The 8517-nt window shown below is 46.5% G+C and overlaps 1 long non-coding RNA gene across 2 annotated transcripts; it reads right to left on the bottom strand.

Moving 5' to 3' along the window:
• Positions 1-1205: 1205 nt before the first annotated feature.
• On the bottom strand, positions 1206-7251 carry LOC311213719. 2 transcript variants are annotated; one of them, XR_014618786.1, is made up of 8 exons: positions 7190-7251; positions 6964-7029; positions 5581-6875; positions 5412-5461; positions 5244-5312; positions 4925-5018; positions 4680-4815; positions 1206-4008 (listed from the first exon to the last, which is right to left on the bottom strand). It is a non-coding gene; the product is annotated as an uncharacterized lncRNA (long non-coding RNA). The 2 variants fall into 2 exon arrangements; XR_014618787.1 differs by lacking the exon at positions 4680-4815.
• Between the last annotated feature and the right edge of the window lie 1266 nt (positions 7252-8517).

Raw genomic sequence — 8517 nt, 5'->3', positions numbered from 1 at the left:
CAAAAACAGAGAACCAGCATTCACTAGCATGCCAGAGCTAATACCCACCTCCTGCACAACGCTCACTACTACTAATGCAACATATTGTGCAATACCTCTCTGTTCCTGGTTCCTTTAACTCACCTGCTCAGTAGCTCCAACTGAGAAATGTGCCCGGGCAGCACCGCGCTGAAATGTGCCCCAACAGACTTATTCTTCAGTGATGAAGAAGGTGACCCTGCTCAGTCTCTTGGCAGTACTGCACTTATGCGGTCAAGAAACCGTACCCCACGGTTTCCCAAAAACAACGTACCTGGCAACCCCTCATAAACATACCTCAAATATGTGAATTCCATGCACATAAAGCCTAGAAGGCTTTATGGTCTAAAGACTCGACAGACAGCAAACACAGGCAAAAGCTCCAGAAATATAACAAACCGCCCCTAACCCTGAGAAAGACCACTGCTTATATGCCCAATGCTGCCATTTTCAGATACATGCTCACACAGGGAGCCTCCATGATACATTTCTCCTAAACCCTGCTCCATCACTTTGCCACCAAGGTTGTGACTTTGATAAGATTTGACATATAGGCAAAGACTCACAAAAAGCCCTGTAATTCTGCAAAAATCATAAGGGACCCAGAACCACAAAGCAAACACACAAAATAACATCACCATACTATCCGTAAAACTGCTGTAATAACTACTCACCTGAGGAAGAGCTGCGTGCAATACAGGCACCTACTACTTAGATTGCTTTACTATGACAGATCCTACCAGTTGCCACCTCAAAAAGACATGCGTACCGGTTTCTACTTGAAAATGCATCAGTCCATAGACTCTGACCCACCTAAAGAACCCTGCAACTGACTGAAGGAAAAACAAAGCACTTACCCCAAAGAGCAGCCCAGGCAGAAGAAGCTCTCTGATGGCACACCTGCAACTCAGTTACTATTAGGTCCCACCTGGAACCTGAAGCCAATCACATGGGAAAGTGCAGGGGGAAAGCACAAAAAAAGCAGAAAGAAGAGGAACAGCAGCTGTGGTTTTATTACCTTATTTATAAGGCTTAGCTCAACAGCATGCAGAGTGCAGACATGAGAACTGGGGTGTTTCTAGAAGCTACAATCTGTTGTCGACAGAAGGAAGACACAGACGCTCAATATGAGTGAACAGTGAACTTCAACTTTAATGGATAGCTCAGTCGCCTTTTATCTAGTTCGAACATAATCAACTCATACATATTGCAAAAACTAAGCTCAGGATTGGCTAACACTTTCCTATCTTGTCAGTTAGTTCCTCCCTCTTTTAGCTACCGTCCCGCCTTAGGGACTTTCCCAACCACACAAGGGCATCGTGTCCTTGGGCCTGATTGGTTCTCAACCGGCTGCGCACGTGCCCAGGCTCATATGAGTTGAGTACGGTACCTCCCTAGCCCATGACCTCCTAACTGCTCAACATCCACGTGTCCTACCTCACTTAACCATTCCTCCACAATTCCCCCATTTTTATTTTGTGCTACAAATACCTTCTCTGTGAGTTGCTCTAGTTTCTTAGTTAGGCAGTTAAAGGTTACATATGCAGCAATTATAATCAATATAATTATAAGTAGAAAGCAAAGTCCCTCTTTAACTAACAATACCCATCCACCCATGTTCCCAAAAACAGATTTAAGCCAACCTTCAAACCAACTATCTTGTACTACAATTTTTTGTGTATGATCCCTTAACCATTTCAACTGGTCGTGAATTGACTGACCATGGTCGGAAAGATTAAAGCAACACATTCCTTCTACATCTTCACACCCATGTCCCTGAGCCAAGAACAAGAAATCAATAGCGGCCCTATTTTGCAGCACAGCGTGCCTTAGGCTTTCCGTGTCTTGCGACATTTCAGAAAGAACTTGTGTGGTTACATTTGACTGTTTAACAGCCCAACAAGCAAGCTTATTTATGCTAGCCAAAGCGTGTGCAGTTCCTACAGTCAGAAAAAGATCCATTAAGCAGAGTAATACGGGCAGAGTATGGTGCTAACATTTCACTCAGTTCCTTTGGATCCCCTATCGGGACCCCAAACAAGCATATTCTGAAAGGGTACCTAACATAACACAACTATACAACTTAACCCTAATAACACTACAATTACTGTAAGCACTTAATGGTAACACAATTAATAGTAAGTAACACAACTTAGTAGTAACACACTTAAACCTAATCACTTGATGGTGATCAAAGGCTGTTCTTGATAGTCGTCGAGGTGTCACAGCCCACGTCATTGTCAGAATGATTATCAGGAACCTCTTCCTGGTCGTCTTCGGCGTGTGCAGATTCTAAAGCTGCTTCAGTCCACTTTGCAGTGATCCACTGGGTACCTGTTTCTGGCACCACTTCAAAATCTCTATAACATTTTATAACATTTTTGCAAGTAACTCTTTAACCACATTTATCACAATACTACATGCAATGATGATTGACACCACAGTGAACAAAATCCTTAATCCCTCTTTGACTAATCCCAGTAACCATCTATGCATTGTTTCAAACAAATCAGTGAACCATTGATTGAAAGGATTGATACCATATTGACTCTCTCATGTGCTCTTTCAAGAAAGTAATGGATTTGTGAATTGACTCATTACGATCAAAAAGTTTTAAACAGTACGTTCCCTTAAGTTTCTCCAAGTGGCTACTTCGCACAATGACTCCATACTTGTGAAACATGATTTTGCTCAACCAGTACTAATTTCCTATGATTTCAGCCTGCACTATGGCAATAAATGCGCTCTCACTAACACAGTACACAGCACACTCACACACCCAGAGGCCTCTGGCACATCTCACTCTCAATCATACCACAACCTCAATCATACCACACGAATATAATTTAGAATGATAAGCAAACAAACAAGTATTGTCTCTCATTGTGTTCCTCGTGAAGTGACTTGCAACACTTGGTATTAAAACCTTACCCTTACACAAATACTTTCAACACAAAATACCTGGACATTTAAGAATAACACATACAATTATTAACACTCCAGTTAGTATCCCTTTTTCATTGCAAGGTAAACCTCTTATAAAAAGAATGCCAGAGAGAAGCAGTACAGCCGCCGCTGCTTCCATGGTTACATCAGACAGGCTGCAGGGTCCTGATGTCCGTCCCTCTGCTCTGTGCCGACTCGCCACACGGTGAGGGTCAGCTGCCGTTCGATTCCGCGGAACTCCGAGCGCAGCACTGCTCGTGGCGGTGACTGAGGGGGGGGGAGGCTCCCACTGCCCCGTAGCCCCCTGAGGCAGCGTTATCGTTCTCACTGAAGGCGGCAGTGGGCAATCCCCAGCTCCAACACTTCCCGGCAATCCCAGTCGCTCTGTAGCAGCAGTAGCGACTCTCTGCTCAGCCTGATGTATAACTAAGGCATTAGTGACTGCTCTCCAAGGCTTCAATAATTTTTTAGCAGCCTTATTTTCATTAATAACTTCATCAAACAATTTGTCCCCAAATTTACGCCACTCTGTTTGTTCAAAAACTGTATCAGGATTGATAAAACAACCCTGCATTACTCCATATGCTAATAATCCTGGTAAATCCTTTTTGCAGTCTATATCTGAAGTGATCCGCTTTTCTAAAAAGCATTCGAGCAAAGCATACGCCGCTTCTCTCCATACCTTTATATACGTCAGTTGCAGCCTTTGCAAAGACCTCGGCGGCGCTTCTCCGGCGGGACCCTTTATAGGCTCATCCCAGGTGCGGGGACTCCCTTCCACCTTCCGAGCTGTGGGTGCGGGGACTCCAAGTTTTCGTCCCTTTCACCTTTCAGACCTCGGCGACGCGTGACCGGCGGGATCCTCTCCCGGGTGCGGGGACTCCACGTCCCTTTCACCTTCCCGACGCGGGTGAGGGGATTCTTGTCCCTTCCACCTCCTGGGCTGCGTTGCAGGACCGGTTCCTCCCTTATTCTGTCCAACCGTGGCCCAGGATCACCGCCAGCAGTGTCCAAATCCCGTTCAGATCGGTCCCTGTTCGGGCGCTATTTGTTGTCGACAGAAGGAAGACACAGACGCTCAATATGAGTGAACAGTGAACTTCAACTTTAATGGATAGCTCAGTCGCCTTTTATCTAGTTCGAACATAATCAACTCATACATATTGCAAAAACTAAGCTCAGGATTGGCTAACACTTTCCTATCTTGTCAGTTAGTTCCTCCCTCTTTTAGCTACCGTCCTGCCTTAGGGACTTTCCCAACCACACAAGGGCATCGTGTCCTTGGGCCTGATTGGTTCTCAACCGGCTGCGCACGTGCCCAGGCTCATATGAGTTGAGTACGGTACCTCCCTAGCCCATGACCTCCTAACTGCTCAACATCCACGTGTCCTACCTCACTTAACCATTCCTCCACAACAATCCCCATGCTTTTGCTACAGCTTTGAATATTAAAAGGACAAAATGACCAAGCAAGTAGCTGATTTTTTTTTTTTTTATCTGGAATTAGCTCAAGCTTTTATTTACATAGAAAGAAAGTCTAGGAGCAGAACTGATTACATGCCAAAAAAGAATTCAATTCCATTCCACTCACAGGAAAAATCACTTACTTCAGTAAGCTGAGAACCAAAAGGCTATGCTGATGTGTTAAAACACATTACAGGACACTGGGTCCAGGCCCTCCGCTGCACCCACTTAAAATCCATCCCTACACTCACCAAGGTACAACCCCAACGCAAACACAGACGCAGCATTTCAGCTTCAACACAGTTTTCGGAACTGGTAGAAAGGACACCTCATCCTCAGCAAGGTGTGCTCAGGCTACACAGGACAGGGCTTTGGGCACCTCTTTGCCTACCAAAGAAGACAGCCATCAGCACCTGCTTTGTTCAGATTCTAAAGACTAACATCACAGCCCACATTGCCTGGGACACCTGATAAACAGAAGAGAAAGCAGCCATACCGTTTTCAAGCCGTCCCTGCATGTGTTGCTCCTTGATGATCTGCAACCTCTTCTCAAATCCTCAACTGCTTCTGTGGAGAGCCTGCCATGGCACCTGCAAAGCAAGATGGATACCCTTCGCAGTCACCTTGTGCTACTTGGCAGTTCTGCTCCAATCCAGCTCACAAACAGCCTGCCCTTCTTGTGCTGCTCTTTAGAGTGCAGCTTAGCCCCTCTGAGCCTGTGCGACACACCTGTGAAACAAAAAGAAAAGCATAGGCCTAAGCAGCATCCAAAGCCACAGCACAGCTAGGACAGTTACTCTCATCTGCTCCCTTACCTCGGCCCCCTCACCTGCCCTCGAGGCAGATGCTTCCATCTGCTCTCTTAAGCCAGCTACAACACACCTCTGAAATATAAACAAGATTTTTACTGTATTTTGTGTAGTTAACTAACTGCAGTGACAACTGCACCCCTAAAGTACCTGCTACATCTGTTCATCGCTCACCTTGCTGAAAGCAGCTATGCTCAAGTCCCACGTTGTACACTGTGATGCAGCTTTAACAAATGAAAACAGTCACAATATAATCATTCAGCGGCCAGCGTTAGTACCCATCCCTCAACAACAGCAGGGACCCCATTTACAAATTATCGTTTCAAAACAGCAGCCCCATTACCTCAGCACCTCAGAAGTAGATCAAGCCTGTCACTGAGCTGCCTACCCAGTGCTGAACAGTTCCAGATGGAGCTCTTTCCTGTGACAGGTTCCAAAGGTTTACACTCTACTGGGGACAGAAAAGAAATAAGAATAAACATTTCAAAACCCCATATCTGTAACCTTTCAAGATTCGACAGACCTCCTCAAGCACACCGTTCAAGCACTTATGCGAGCAGCTGCTCACAAGCAGATATACTCTCCCACCTCCACATCTGCCAAACACCACAGAGATGACTGTGCCTGCTGCCCTTCAGTACGTGCCCAGAGGCAGACCGGATGCCTTTGCCAAAACAGTCCAGACAATGTATTAGTACACCCATGCACTGCCACGTTAGCTGTCATCACTAACTGCCAGGCAGGACAGCTCCAGACCAAACACATACACACACAGCCACGCCACAAACACTACAAAGCACACAACACAAGGCACAAGAAAAAGTGAGCCCCCATAGGGAAGCTCTATGGCAACAGCAAGTCAGAATAGGTGCTCTGCACCAGACCCAAGGAGAGACTCAAATGTCACGACACGCGACTGGAAGCAACTGCCAGAACTGGGATGATGGAGGCCTAAAAAGCCTGCCTTCAAGACAACAGACCAGAAGGATGGGGACTGAAAAGCCCTTAAGACGACGCTTAGGAATTCAATTCCCAACAAGAGCTCCTGATGCGGCCCCGATGTCTTCTGCAAGAGTGAGGATGGAAACAGACGCGATCTCAAACCGAATATGATGCACAAGACCTGAAACAGACCTGCTCTTTAAGCAGTGACTGCAACACAAGAAGTGCTCAGATCAGAGTCATGATGACAAAACATGCATTGAGGCCCTTCAGCACCGCTACCAAGTCGCCTGTCTAGTCAGTCCAGTGTCAAAATCTAGGAGGATATCAAGACCCGAGAAGCACAGAACAGACATCGCAGAAGCAACACAAGACAGACAAACAGAAGGAAACTGTCCTGCCTGGCGCGCGCACTCACTCTACAAAATAATCCCGCCTCTTCTATTAGCCTGGTGACCCAGCCACAAGCAGCCTGAACATGACCCAGCCTGAGCCACCCTCACCGTGGAACCAAGTCTAGTCAGCCAGCTGGCTCCATGCTGCTCTGACTCCCACCTCCCATTAGCCACCCCAGATATGCAAATACCAGGTGCCCCCCAACTTAGCTCTCAGGTTGCTGAATGGTAAAGTCCCTCCGCTTCAAGAAACGCGCAGGCACTGATTGTCATCTTAGTCAATTGCCAGGCTCATCATCAGCTGCAAAAACAGAGTACCAGCATTCACTAGGACGCCGGCCCCATTGCTCACCTTCTCCACAATGCTGACCACTACTGATGCAACATACGATTGTGCTCACGTGTTCCTCTCCGAGTCCAAGCTCCAACAGTGCAGCCAGCGTCATCCACACCACCTGGGAAAACAAAAGGACAAAATGACCACTCTTCTTGCAAGCACACACCTGCCACACTGCTCCTCTATCCCACACAGCCTCACCTCGGACCCTCACAGGGAAACACCTGAGCGTCTTCCCTTCGCTTCAGATAAGGGATGACCAGGCTGACAACACTCACCTTCCCTCAGAGCTTCGTGACATGAGGATTTCCCTTTCCTGTCCACGACTGCACAAAGCACCTGCAGACACAAGAGAAACACACACTCTGAGGCACCTCACAGCCACAGCGTACCTACTGCAATACCTCTCTCTTCCCAGCTCCTGTAGTTCAGCTGCTCACCAGCTCTAACTCAGATTCTTCACTCACAGCACCACAGCAAACTCTGCCCGGGCCACACAACACACACTACACAAGCTACAATGGCTAAGACACACAAACTGGAACATTCCTGCCCAACAATCAGTCGCATCGCACAGGAAGGCTGCCGCACACTCTGAGAAACCAAACCTACCAGTCCTGAGCAGCTCCCCACCTCCTCCTGCCAACCACGCTCATCACACACACTATTTGCCCCTCAAAAAATAAAAGCTTAGAATATACACACACACAAAAAAAAACACTATCTGAGATCCATAAATGCCAAAAAGACGTGCACGCACAGCAGCCCCTGCAGAGGTAATCACAGACATACCCTTTGCAGAGGAAAGAGCAGACTCTGATACAACCCTGCTCAGGCTCTTGGTAATGCTGCATCTACACTGCCAAGCCACATGTAGCATGAAATGAAGCTGGTTTTAGTCCTCTGGAAAATTACACAAGTAGGTTTATACATCTAGAGATTAAAATATAGCTCAAAAAAAGAAGAGCATCCCACCATCAAAAAAAAAAAAAAAAAAGAGCCAGCAACCTCTACTAAGTATTCCTCTGTTAAGTGAATTCCAAGCACTTAGAAATCCAGAAATCCATAGACTCCAGCCTGCCTAGAGAATCCTGCAACTGACTGAAGGAAAACAAAACACTTACCCCAAAGAGCAGCCCAGGCAGAAGGAGCTCTCTGATGTCATGCCTGGGGCTCATATACCATTTGGCCCCGCCCAATATCCAAACCCTATCACCTGGAAAAGGGAAGGGACAAAGCACAAGGAAGTAGGAGCAGAGCAGGAGGAGCAGTAGCTGGTTTTTTTTGTTTGTTTTGTTTTGTTTGTTTATTTGTGTTTTTTTTTTAAATCTGCTTTACCTGAACATCATGCAGAGGACAGACAAGAGACCTGGGGTGTTTCTAGAAGCAACAATCCCCATGCTTTTGCTACAGCTTTTAATATTGAAATAACAACACGACCAGTCAAGTAACTGGAACTTTTTCAAATGGAATTACGTCAAACACGTTCATTGTCACTTGCAAAAACAGAGAACCAGCAATCACTAGCATGCCAGAGTGTTGTCGACGGAAGGAAGACAGGGACACTCAATATGAGTGATATGATCAGCAAGCTTCGATTTATTGG

Source organism: Netta rufina (genome assembly GCF_964035555.1).
Source record: "Netta rufina genome assembly, chromosome: 12".
In the NCBI taxonomy this organism is placed as follows: domain Eukaryota; kingdom Metazoa; phylum Chordata; class Aves; order Anseriformes; family Anatidae; genus Netta; species Netta rufina.
Note: the sequence above shows the minus strand (reverse complement) of the source record. Positions and strands in the feature narration are given on the sequence as shown.